This window comes from Bos taurus, chromosome 1 (assembly GCF_002263795.3).
Source record: "Bos taurus isolate L1 Dominette 01449 registration number 42190680 breed Hereford chromosome 1, ARS-UCD2.0, whole genome shotgun sequence".
NCBI classification, from domain to species: Eukaryota; Metazoa; Chordata; class Mammalia; order Artiodactyla; family Bovidae; genus Bos; species Bos taurus.
In genome coordinates, this window is record NC_037328.1 from 129193080 (window position 1) to 129206015 (window position 12936).

Sequence of the window (12936 nt, forward strand, 5' to 3'; positions counted from 1 at the left end):
GCCCTTATTTCTGATGCCCTCTCTCACCACAGCCCCTGCAGGAACTCAACAAGGAAGCAAAAATGACACATAGGTGGGAGAGGTCCTAATCCTCTTTAGGTCCAAGTCCTAAAGACAGCCAACACATGTCTGAGTTTTCAGGTTCCCAGGGACTGGATGGTGGTCAACTTCTGCTCTGTGGGACCTGCTTCAACCACCTGGAGGAGGTAGGATCCAGTGGAAGGAAAGTGGAGTCCTTTCTGGCCAAATCTGGGTGAAGACATCTGACCACCCAGCAGGATGCATTGGCCCAAGACATCGACCATGAGCTATGAAAGGCATAGAGAGAAAGGCCACTGCCTTTAGTACTGAGAGAAAACCAGTCCTTCATGTCCTCTGCCTTGCTCTTCCATCCTCCACTGATGCAAGACCATCAGCCTGACCTGCTCATGTGCTGGTGGGAGTCACGCCCACAGACAAGGGTATGGAATGAATGAGTCCAAGTGAGGAGCTTGAAGAGGAGCCAAGCAAAGAGCCAGACTTCTTCCCAAGGAGGAACTTAAGTGAAAGAAACAAGAAAAATTAAAGAGAATTTCATAGAAACTGCAGAAAGCTATACAACTAGAAAACCAAAAAAGAATTTGTGTAAGTTTTTTAAAAACATCTGAATTGAAAAATACAATTGCAGAACTAAAAAATATTGTAAACAACTACATGCCAATAAAAATAAATTTTAAAAAGTGTAGAAAATTCTAAAAAAATAAGCTGAAGGAAAATTAAGAGATCTCACAAGGTCACAGTCATATGATGCCAGTAACATTTTAATTTTTGTGTTGTATTTCCATATATTTACAGAAAGATGTCAAGCTTTAAAAAAGAACTAAAAAGTAGAACTGATGCAACTGAAAACTAAATTAGTAATCAAAAACATCAAGTAGAGGAATGATCTCACTACACAAAAGCAGAAAATATAAAGAATAAAAGAGTAAAAAGAATAAGAGATGTGGAGGATAGATCTAGGAGACTCAAGATGCAAAGTGCATAGTTTCAGAAAGAGTTAAATGAACAGAACTAAGAGAAGCAAAAAGGTTAAAAAAAAGAAAAACTCTGAGTTGAAAACAATACAAACTTTAAAGATACATTTGAAAAAATTTCTAAACTTTGAAAATAAAGAGATTGGCTTACAGGCTTCCAAACATGGCAAGAAGTTTCATTTCAAAGGCAAGAGAATCAGAGCACAACAGATTTCTCATCTGCAACTTTAGATACTAGAAGACAGTGGGAAAATGTATGTTTAGTTTTTCAAGAAGAGCATTGTGATCCAAGAATCTTACACTGTTCAATAAAGTATTCCTTAGTGGCTCAGATGGTAAGGAATCCACCTGCAATGCGGAAGACCTGGGTTTGATCCCTGGGTCGGGAAGATCCTCTGGAGAAGGGTATGGCTACCCACTCCAATATCCTTCCTAGAGAATCCCATGGACAGAGGAACCTGGAAGGCTACAGTGCATGGGATCACAAAGAGTCAGACATGACTGAGCGACTAAGCACACACACATTCATGTGGGAAGAGAAAGAATTTTTTCAGCTTAAGAAGATTCATAATGGATGCCACCCAAGTATATTTCTAAGTAAATTACTTGAGGGAGTGCTCTATTTTTTTTTTTTTTTTTACTTAGAACAAAAAACTCTCAGATGAAATATTCAAAGAGTAGGAGTTAGGGAAAAAAAAAAAAGAAAAAAGTTAAGCTCTCATTTTGTTCCAGCATAAAGTGGTGAGCAAGACAGGGCTCTGCCCTCCAGAAGCTGCTAATCAGATGCTCAGTGTTGTGAAGATTTGATGGGGGTGATCTGCGGGAAAAGGAACTGATATGCTGGTGCTGCTTTGGCAGAATTGGGGACGGCATTTGAGTTAACTGAACCCAGGTCTCCCACATTGCAAGCAGATTCTTTACCAGCTGAGCCATCAGGGAAGCCCAAGAATACTGGAGTGGGTAGCCTATCCCTTCTCCAGCAGATCTTCCCAACCCAGGAATAGAATCCTGCGTGGCAGGTGGATTTTTTACCAGCTGAGCTACCAGGGAAACCCCTTCTAAGGAGGAGACAACCTTGCCTACTTATAGGAGAAGAACATTCTGAGCAGAAAAAAAACACAGTCTTAGTGAGGAAAATAATGATGGTATGTTCTGCTCATTCAGACATGGTATGTTCTGCTCATTCAGACAGAGTGGGTGGCTAGGCATAGGGAACATGAGCAGGAACGGAGGAAGAGAAAGTCAGGGAGGCAATGGAGCAGAGACTACCACCAACTTGCTGAAATCTAGGTTGCTTTTATTCCAGGACACGTTAGATCAATCCTCCAGCCTCCTGGGAAAGTGTGTGTGATCATGAGAGTTCCAGCAAGTGCAACATGAACAGAAGTGACACTCAATTCTGCCCCATCAATGCCACCCATATGCACTCCTCCCTGCTTTTTTCCCTTCTTCCGGCTAGTTAGAATGAAAATGACCCCCAGGCTGACTTTCAAAGAGACATAAGTTGAAGATGACAGCAGCCTGCACCCCTGATGTTTACCAATCAGTGCTGGTATATGAGCAAGAAACAAACATCTCCACACTTTTGTAACTGAAAGTGGGGTCAGTCTTGCTGCTCGCCACTCAAAAGCCAATAAAAAGGCAAGGTTGGTGAAAAGGAAAGTTTGCTTTATTTTGAATGCTGGCAATCAGTGGGGAGGGCAGATGCCTGTTCAAAGCCTGACACCTGCCATTGACAATCAATGGGCAAGAGCTTTTACAGGCTGAGAAAGTGAGTTATAAGCAGAAACAGTACCAGGACATCTTGAAATTGGTCATTGGTGGTGTGACCCGTGTCATCTTTTTTTTTTTTTTTTTGGCTGCACTGGGTTTGCATTGCTGAGCGTGGGCGTTCTCTAGTTGCAGTGAGCTGGGGACTGCTCTCTAGTTGTGGTACAGGGGATTCTCACTTCGGTGGTTTCTTTGCTGCAGAAAATAGGCTCTAGGTGCTTGGGCTTCAGTAGTTGCAGCACATGGGCTTAGTTGCTCTGAGACATGTGGAATCTTTCCAGACTAGGGATAGAACCCATGTCCCATGCCTTGGAAGGTGGGTCCTTATCTACTAGACGATCAGGGAAGCCCCTGACCAGTGTCATCTTGATTGTTACAAGTACAGTTAGACTTCAGTTCCAGGGTCAATTTGTTACCATTTCCTTGAGGTCAGTTCTTGGAACTGTAGCAGCTTATGTCATGGCTACAGTCTGACCATGATGTAATTAACTTCTTAAACCTGGCGGAGGTTTCAGTGTCTATGATATAGCTCACAGGATACTACCTATAGCTCAGAATATTGCCTATAGCTCTTGAGAAGCAACTAAAAGGTCCTTGACTATGTTTAACTGCTATTTGTTCTCCTTTGACTGTTTTCTTTGTTTCTGCATGTTTTCACTTCTTTCATTAAACTTATTCTTTGGCTAAAGTTTTTCCACAGACAAAATACAAGCAGAGGACATGTGGGACAAGGACCATAGGATCCTGCTCTGTTTCAGTGAGCCATTGTTGAGAACTGGGGTAAATTTGTTTCAGCAGTTAGCACACTCTGACCACCACAGGCAGACAGGATCTTATGGGATCATAGTCCAGAGCTGAATTTTCTCACCACATATAATCAGAAAGGCCAGAGGTATCATGGGAATGGGAGGAGTGGGAAGTTCAAGGAGGAAATATCATGACCAAACTTCTAAGTTCTAAGGCCAGGGATCAATCAAGAGACCATTTCCATGGTCTTGGGGAGAGATTGCTGTGTCTTGGAGCAGAGATTCAGAAATTGAGAGGCCATAATGTGATTCAATTAGGAGAAATTTTGGAGGTAAAGTTGATATTTTGAATGTGGGATAAGTGAGGAGAATAAAGGATGATTCATGAGTTTGAGGTATTTTACTGAGATGAGGACAGTTAATCAAAAGCAACTTTGAGGAATGGAAAATTCAGATTTCTGTTTATTCCTGTTAAATCTGAGATGTCTACTAGATATCCAAGGGAGATTTTAGATATATGAATCTGGCATCTCACACAGTAAATGGGAACCCTCAGTGTCTGTTTTTCTGACACCTGTGACTGGGACCTCTTAGGGGAGAGTGCTGGTAGAAATGAGTCTGGCACTTCGGTTTTGTTGGCTAGGAGGAGCCAGCGATGGGGACTGAGGTATGCCAAGAGGGTAGGAGGAGAGCCTGTGAAGTGTGGATTCCCAGAAACTTGGATGAGGTTTTCCCAGCACTGTCCGACTGTACTGATGTAAGTGAGGAATAAGCACACACAGTAAGTCCTGTACATATGAACCTTCAGGTTGCGAACTTTTAAAGATGTGAATGTACGTCTTTATACCCAATCACATCAGGCATGAATGAAATTGAAGCTTGCCTTCCATCTCCAATTGCTGATGACCTTTCATCTCTACCATCTCCCACCTCCTCTCTTTCCTCTGGTCAGTGACTCTTCTTGCCTGCTCACTCAATGCCAGCTCCTGTGTGCCAGCTGTTGTACCGTACTTTTCAAGGTACTGTAAGATTAAAAATGTTTTCTTTATTTTGTCTGTTTTTTATGTATTATTTGTGTGAAAAATATTATAAGCCTCTAAGTTCAGTTCAGTTGCTCAGTCATGTCTGACTCTTTGCAACCCCATGAATTACAGCACACAAGGCCTCCCTGTCCATCACCAATTCCCGGAGTTCACCCAAACTCATGTCCATTGAGTTGGTGATGCCATCCAGCCATCTCATCCTCTGTCATCCCCTTCTCCTCCTGCTCCCAATCCCTCCCAGCATCAGGGTCTTTTCCAATGAGTCAACTCTTCACATGAAGTGGCCAAAGTATTGAAGTTTCAGCTTCAACATCAGTCCTTCCAAAGAACACCCAGGACTGATCTCCTTTAGAATGGACTGGTTGGATCTCCTTGCAGTCCAAGGGACTCTCAAGAGTCTTCTCCAATACCACAGTTCAAAAGCATCAATTCTTTGGCACTCAGCTTTCTTCATAGTCCAACTCTCACATCCATACCTGACCACTGGAAAAGCCATAGCCTTGACTAGATGGACCTTTGTTGGCAAAGTAATGTCTTTGCTTTTGAATATGCTGTCTAGATTGATCATAACTTTCCTTCCAAGGAGTAAGCGTCTTTTAATTTCATGGCTGCAATCACCATCTGCAGTGATTTTGGAGTGCTAAAAAATAAAGTCTGACACTGTTTCCCCATCTGTTTCCCATGAAGTGATGGGACCAGATGCCATGATCTTCGTTTCCTGAATGTTGAGCTTTAAGCCAACTTTTTCACTCTCCACTTTCACTTTCATCAAGAGGTTTTTTAGTTCCTCTTCACTTTCTGCCATAAGGGTGGTGTCAGCTGCATATCTGAGGTTATTGATATTTCTCCCGGCAATCTTGATTCCAGCTTGTGCTTCTTCCAGCCCAGTGTTTCTCATGATGTACTCTGCATATAAGTTAAATAAGCAGGGTGACAATATACAGCTTTGACGTACTCCTTTTCTTATTTGGAACCAGTCTGTTGTTCCATGTCCAGTTCTGTTGCTTCCTGACCTGCATATAGGTTTCTCAAGAGGCAGGTCAGGTGGTCTGGTATTCCCACCTCTTGAAGAATTTTCCACAGTTTATTGTGTTCCATACAGTCAAAGGCTTTGGCATAATCAATGAAGCAGAAATAGATGTTTTTCTGGAACTGTCTTCCTTTTTCCGTGATCCAGAGGATGTTGGCAATTTTATCTCTGGTTCCTCAGCCTTTCCTAAAACCTCTTAAAGTACAGTAAAGACTGTAAAGAAAGCTGAGCACCAAAGAATTGATGCTTCTGAACTGTGGTGTTGGAGAAGACCCTTGAGAGTCCCTTGGACTGCAAGGAGATCCAACCAGTCCATCCTAAAGGAGCTCAGTCCTGGGTGTTCTTTGGAAGGAATGATGCTAAAGCTGAAACTCCAATACTTTAGCCACCTGATGTGAAGAGCTGACTCATTGGAAAAGACTCTGATGCTGGGAAAGATTGAAGGCGGGAGGAGAAGGGGTAACAAAGGATAAGATGGTTGGATGGCATCACCAACTCAATGGACATGAATTTGGGTAAACTCCGGGAGCTGGTTATGAACAGGGAGGCCTGGCGTGCTGCAGTCCATGGGATCACAAAGAGTCGGACACTACTGAGCAACTGAACTGAATTGAACTGGAGTACAGTACTATACAGCCAATTGTGTTAGTTGGGTACCTAGGCTAACTTTGTTGGACTTATGAACAATTTGGACTTATGAATGTGCTCTCAGAATGGAGCTCATTCACTGTGTAGGGGGTTTATTCTAGTCAGTTTTAAGCAATTCATGATTTTTCCAATCAAAAAAATGGATGAGTTAAGCAAAATGGATGAGTTTCCTAGGGCTGCCATAATAACATGGTGGCTTAAAGCACTAGAAATTTACTTTCTCTCAGTTCCATAGGCTACAGGTCTAAAATCAAGGGGTTGGCAGGGTTGCATGCTTCTGGAGACTCTGAAGGAGAATTCACTCTATGCCTCTCTCCTAGTTTCTGGTGACTGCCATAAATCCTTGGCAAAAATTCTTGGTTTTCTTTGGTTTGTAGACACAGCACTCTCTCTGATTTCTGCCTCCCTCTTCTAACTCTGCGTGGCTCCTTTTCTCTTATAAATAGTGCTTGTCATTGGATTTAGAACCTGCCCTAATCCAGGATATTTTATTACATCAGCCAAGATTATTTTTTCCAAATAAGGTCACATTTGAAGATTCTAAGTAGGTGTGCCTGTGAGAGGGCCATTATTCAACTCACTACCAGGAGTGAGGGGCAAGTTGGTTAAAAGGATGTGCAAAGGGGCAACAGAGCTGAATCATGGAATCCAAGCTAGATGGGGAGGGAAAGAAGCATAGGAGACAGTCATGGAAAAATAGAGACTGCTGAGATCAGAAAGGGGAGTGGTTGAGCAGAAGAACCAGACAAGGAAGATGAGGAGGTGGGGTGAAAGGATGGCAGACGGAGTTCAGTTACTGATTATGACAGTCTGGGGAGTGGGCACCTGAGACGGTGACAATGATGGCATCTGAGAACACTCCATTGGAGGAGAGGAGGGTGTGAGGCCCTGAGAATGTAGTCTGGATCACCAGTGCGCATGATGAAGCCCGCAGAATGATGATGAGAGTGGAGAAGGGGGATGAGCAAGGGGTAGACAAGGAGTAAGGACAGCAGCCAGGAGGACTGAGCAAGTGATAGTGATGGCTAAGTCAGAATAGAAGAGTGTAAGGGATTGAAAGATACAGGATATTCTATCAAAATAAAAACTAAAAGCTGGGAATCAAATTCCAAATGATTCCAACAAAACCCAGTTGGTGGGGGAGGAACAGAGACAATGGTGAAGTAAACACATACTAACATTTTCATTTTGATGTGGAATATGTGGTTGGAATTGGGTTGAATGAAACTATACTAAAAAGTCTTCTCTTAAAAAATGGGGACAGTTAGTACATTGATAGAGAAGTACAGATTTGAATATACACTTTATGTATACATATATGTGGGCTTCCCTGGTGGCTCAGATGGTAAAGAATCTGCCTTCAATGCAGGAGACCTGGATTTTATCTCTGGGTCAGGAAGATACGCTGGAGAAAGGAACAACAACCCACTGCAGTATTCTTGCCTGGATAATTCCATGAACAGAAGAGCCTGGCAGCCTGCAGTCCATGGGGTTGTAAAGAATCAGACACAATTAAAGAACTAACACACACACACACACACACACATACACACATACACAGATATACACATATACCCATTAAAAGAGAGACACATGTAGAAAGGCATCCAAATCACCAGAAAGCAAAATACTAAATAAAAATTAAAACTTTTCAATTAAAATTAATTATTGGTTAGGGATCAAATTAAAAATTTAATTAGGAATTAAAAATTGGTTAGGGAACAACAGAACAAATAATATATAATAGCACAAAAAGCACACAATAAGATAAAATAAGGCCAAACATGTCTTTTTTCAATTATGGACACGGTATTTAATGTCCCTATTAAAACATCATTAGGCAGTTATTTAAAACAATCATTTTGGTGATTATTTCATGTATGTACACTGTGCACTTTAAATATGTATAGTCTATTGTATATCAATTTTACTTCAGTAAAGCTGCTTTTTGAAAGAAACAATGAAGACTCTAAGAGCGAATGAAAAATAAAATTCTAATTTTATGTTTTATGCATATACCTAAAAAAGACAGACAAAGGTTGAAAAGAGGAGTGGTGAATGCAAACAAATAGAAAGCAGGCACACACACACATCACACAAAGTGGATTCTGAGGCTAAAATTACTGTAAAACAATGTAAGTATATTTTAATGATAAAAGGTAACATCCACAATATTCTACAGACACAAAAAGCTTTCATGCACCAATAACATAATTTTAAAATATGCAAAGCACTGAGTCTTCCCTGGTGGTCCAGTGGCTAAGACTCTGCACTTCCAATGTAGGGGGCCCAGGTTCGATATCTGGTCAGGGAACTAGATCCCACATGCGACACCTAAGAGTTTGCATGCTGCAATGAAGATCACATGTGTGCTGCAACTAAGACCCGGCACAGCCAAATATAAATATTAATATATATGTGTATATATATATACATATTACATATATGTATATGAAGTATATACATATATATGTGTATTAACTCCTAGAGATACAACAGACAGGCGAATCTACAATCATATTAGGAAAATCCAAGCTAGGTTTCAATAGTATGTGAACCAAGAACCTCCAGATATTCAAGCTGGATTTAGAAAAGGCAAAGGAATCAGAGATCAAATTGCCAACATCTGTTGGATCATAGAAAAAGCGAGAGAATTCCAGAAAAACATCTACTCTGCTTCATTGACTGTGCTAAAGCCTTTGACTGTGTGTGAGTGAAGTGAAAGTTGCTCAGTCGTGTCGGACTCTTTTTGACTCCATGGAATTCTCTAGGCCAGAATACTGGAGTGGGTAACCTTTCCATTCTCCAGGGGATTTTCCCAACCCACAGATCGAACCCAGGTCTCCCGCATTACAAGCAGATTCTTTACCAACTGAGCTATCAGGGAAGCCCCTGTGTGTGGATCACAGCAAACTGTGGGAAATTCTTGAAGAGCTGGAAATACCAGACCACCTTAACCTGTCTTCTGAGAAACCTGTATGCAGGTCAAGAAGTAACAGTTAGAACCAGACATGGAACAACAGACTGGTTCCAAATTAGGGAAAGGAGTACATCAAAGCTGTATAATGTCACCCTGCTTATTTAACTTATATTCAGAGTACATTATGAGAAATTCTAGGCTGGATGAAGCACAAGCTGGAATCAAGATTGCCAGGTGAAATATCAATAACCTCAGATATGCAGATAACACCACCCTTATGGCAGAAAGTGAAGAGGAATTAATGATCCTCTTGATGATAGTGAAAGAGGAGAGTGATAAAGTTGGCTTAAAGCTCAACATTCAGAAAACAAATATCATGGCATCCAGTGCCATCACTTCACAGCAAACAGATGGAGGAAAAATGGAAACAGTGACAGACTTTATTTTCTTGGGCTCCAAAATCACTGCAGATGGTGACTGAAACCATGAAATTAAAAGATGATTGCTCCTTGGAAGAAAAGCTATGACCAACCTAGACAGCATATTAAAAAGCAGAGACATTACTTTGCCAACAAAGGTCCATCTAGTCAAAGCTATGATTTTTCCAGTAGTCATGTATGGATGTGAGAGTTGAACCATAAAGAAAGTTGAGCACCGAAGAATTAATGCTTTTGAACTGTGGTGTTGGAGAAGACTCTTGAGAGTTCCTTGGACTGCAAGGAGATCCAACCAGTCCATCCTAAAGGAAATCAATCCTGAATGTTCATTAGAAGACTGATGCTGAAGCTGTAACTCCAATACTCTGGCCACCTGATTCAAAGGGCTGACTCATTGGAAAAGACCTTGATGCTGGGAAAGACTGAAGGAAGAAGAAGGGGATGACAGAGGATGAAATGATTGGATGGCATACCGACTTGATGGACATGAGTTTGAGCAAGCTCCAGGAGTTAGTGATGGACAGGGAAGCTTGGTGTGCTGCAGTTCATGGTGTCTCAAAGAGTCGGACACGACTGAGCGACTGGACTGAACGGAACAAATCTTAATATACTTCTCTCAGAACTTATAAAATCTAGTAGATAAATATGAAATAAATCTATAGAGGACTTGAATAACAGTTAACAAATGACTTAATACACACAGACATGGAGCTTAATCCTCAACAAATAGAAAATGTAGATTCTTTTCAAATACCTTAGAACTTTGTATATTAGCACACAAGGTAAACATCAGTTGCTTACAAAATAAATAGAAATCATAAAATAAAACTAGCAAATGTCAAGAAAAACTTAGCCCATAAAATGTAAACAAACAAAAATCCACTTGGGGATTTTGAAGTTTCTTTTCTAAATCATCTTGAATTAAAGAAGAAATAAAAACTTGGATTTTATTTAGAAATAAGTGAGAAAATTATATGCTAAAACCTTGTGAGAATAAGCCAAATAGTGATATTTAATAGAAAATGTTTTTACTTTTACTGTTATGTTAGGAAAGAAGGATGTTTAAATCACGAACTAAAACCTAATTCAAGAAAATAAAAAGAATTCAGAATAAAACAAAATGAGATAGAAGGAAATAATAAAATTTAAAAAGTAATTATCAAAATAGAAAAAAAAGAAAACCCTATGGTCCTTGTTCTTAGGAAAAAGTTTCAGCTAATTGAGAGGTTATGCCTTTGACAAGAAAAAAGGCAGTAGATCCACCAGGAATGACCAAAAAAGATAAAATTGCAAACAATAAGAAGGCTTAAGAATTTTAAGTCAATACACTGTAAGTACTTAACCAAGCCAAAGGTGGATGATTTCCTAAAAAAATATAAATTACCAAAACTGACTCAAAAAGTAGAAATCCTAAACAGTCCAGAAAAAGTTAGGATGCCAAAGATATATCTCTAAAAAATGCTTACATACAGAAGTAGAAATATAATGTTGAACACATAAATCTTATGTAAGGTTATATACCTGATGTTAACTCAATAAAAACAAAAGCAAACACAAAATATTTCCTCTACCTTACAAAAAAAAAAAAAAAAGAGAGAGAAAAATGCTTGGCACATTGATAGTTCACAGTGCAGTAAAGGCTGTGTATTCTTCCTTGCTCTGCCTCTTACTGGCCATGTCACATTAGTATAGTGGCCAGATTTAGCAAATAAAACTACAGTACACCGAGTTAAATATGAATTTCTTATAAACAACATATATATTCTGTATCAGGATTCCCATTCATAAGTTGGAGATTTTTCCACTTCAGAGTCAGCGACCTGTGGCCTTGTTGAGATAACTTGACTCTTCCAGTCTCTGTCATGTCAAACAGGCATTTAAAAAAGAATAAATATATGTAAGGATCCATCATACCTCAGAGACCATTTGCTTTTTCTTCCACTGAAAGCACTGTGGTGGGTGTCAAGCCTTGGGTGCTTTTGCTTGCATAGGTTTTTCCCTGGAGTGAATTTTTATGTGTGCTCTTTCCTGATGAGAAACAGTAACTGAGACAGAAAAACTTTGCCTAGTCTCTACTTTTGTCTGCTGTGGTTGTTCCATTTCCCTTGGTGGCCAGGCCTCCAAAACCAGATGCAAAACACCAGCTGCTGCTCCACGTCTCACCCCCTCCCCAGGGGACCCCTTGCCCTTTGAGCCTACCTTAGTGCCTCCCCACCTTTCTCCTTCAGCTTCCCACATGCCCGCCTGTGGCCTCCCCTCTCCCCCCAGTTCCATCCTACCCTGAGGCATTCTGCAAGGGTAGGAAGGGTATGCTTGGCTTTGTCTCAGTCTCTGGGCTGCAGAGTCCTTTGGGGCCAACTCCGAGGAAGAAGTGTCCCCACATCCTTAGCCCCATCTGCTTCCTGCATGCTGGCCTCTGCTTCTGCTCTCCGCAGCAAATGGTATCACGTCCCAGCATGCCATACTTTCCTCCAGTGTCTTTTATTTACACTTTACAGTGGCTGCTAAACAATGAGGCCACTGCATTAAGGATTGTGGGAAGAAAGGCTTTATTTCTAGAGCAGCTGAGTTCCTACTATGTCCCAGACACTGGGCTAAGACTCTGACTATATATTTTTCCCATTTAATTCTTGAATAATGTCATGAAAGAGGTGTGTCTCCCTCCATTCTACAAATTGAAAAGCACAGATTCAGATAGTTTGTGTCTAGTCCAAGGTTACCCACAAGTCAGTGGCTGAACTGGAATTTAAATTCAAGTCTCTTTGACTCTGAGATGATGACTCCATCTTTTCCATGACCCCACAGTGATTGCCAGCCGTGGAAAATTTGATTCAATAGTTGTGTGTATGTGTGTGTGTTTGTGTGTGTGTGTGTGTTTGTGTGTGTGTGTGTGTGTGTTAAGATTTTTAAAATGCACCTAGATCTGAGTAAGTTCTGGTTTTTCTGGCCTCCTGGTCTCCTTCCTGCTCTTGTTTATGGGCCTGTCTCTTTGCCTTCCTGTCTATTCAGTCTCCATAATCAGCTAGTTCAGAAAGCACGGTGTGAGCTAAGGGAAAGTAAGGTGGGCGCTGCCTCTCGCTGCCATGGTGAAGCAGATCCCATAATAAAAGCCTGAATCCCCAGACAGTGTCTTGCCTGAAAGCACAGACGCTTGCTGAGTGGGGAGCAGCCAGGCTGGGATGCAGCTGTCAGCTGCCAGGTCATGTCCACACGCTGGCCAGACCCGGAGCTTTGTCTCCTCTTTCATTTTGTTTCTCTCCCATCTTCCCTCTCCATCTTTTCTAGTAGTTTCTAGGGCTGCCATAACAAAGTGCCATGGACTAATTGGA

At 41.1% G+C, this 12936-nt stretch overlaps 1 non-coding gene across 1 annotated transcript; it reads left to right on the forward strand.

Moving 5' to 3' along the window:
* Positions 1 to 8491: 8491 nt before the first annotated feature.
* On the forward strand, positions 8492 to 8564 carry TRNAG-UCC (transfer RNA glycine (anticodon UCC)). The gene has a single exon. It is a non-coding gene; the product is annotated as a tRNA-Gly (tRNA).
* Positions 8565 to 12936: the final 4372 nt, after the last annotated feature.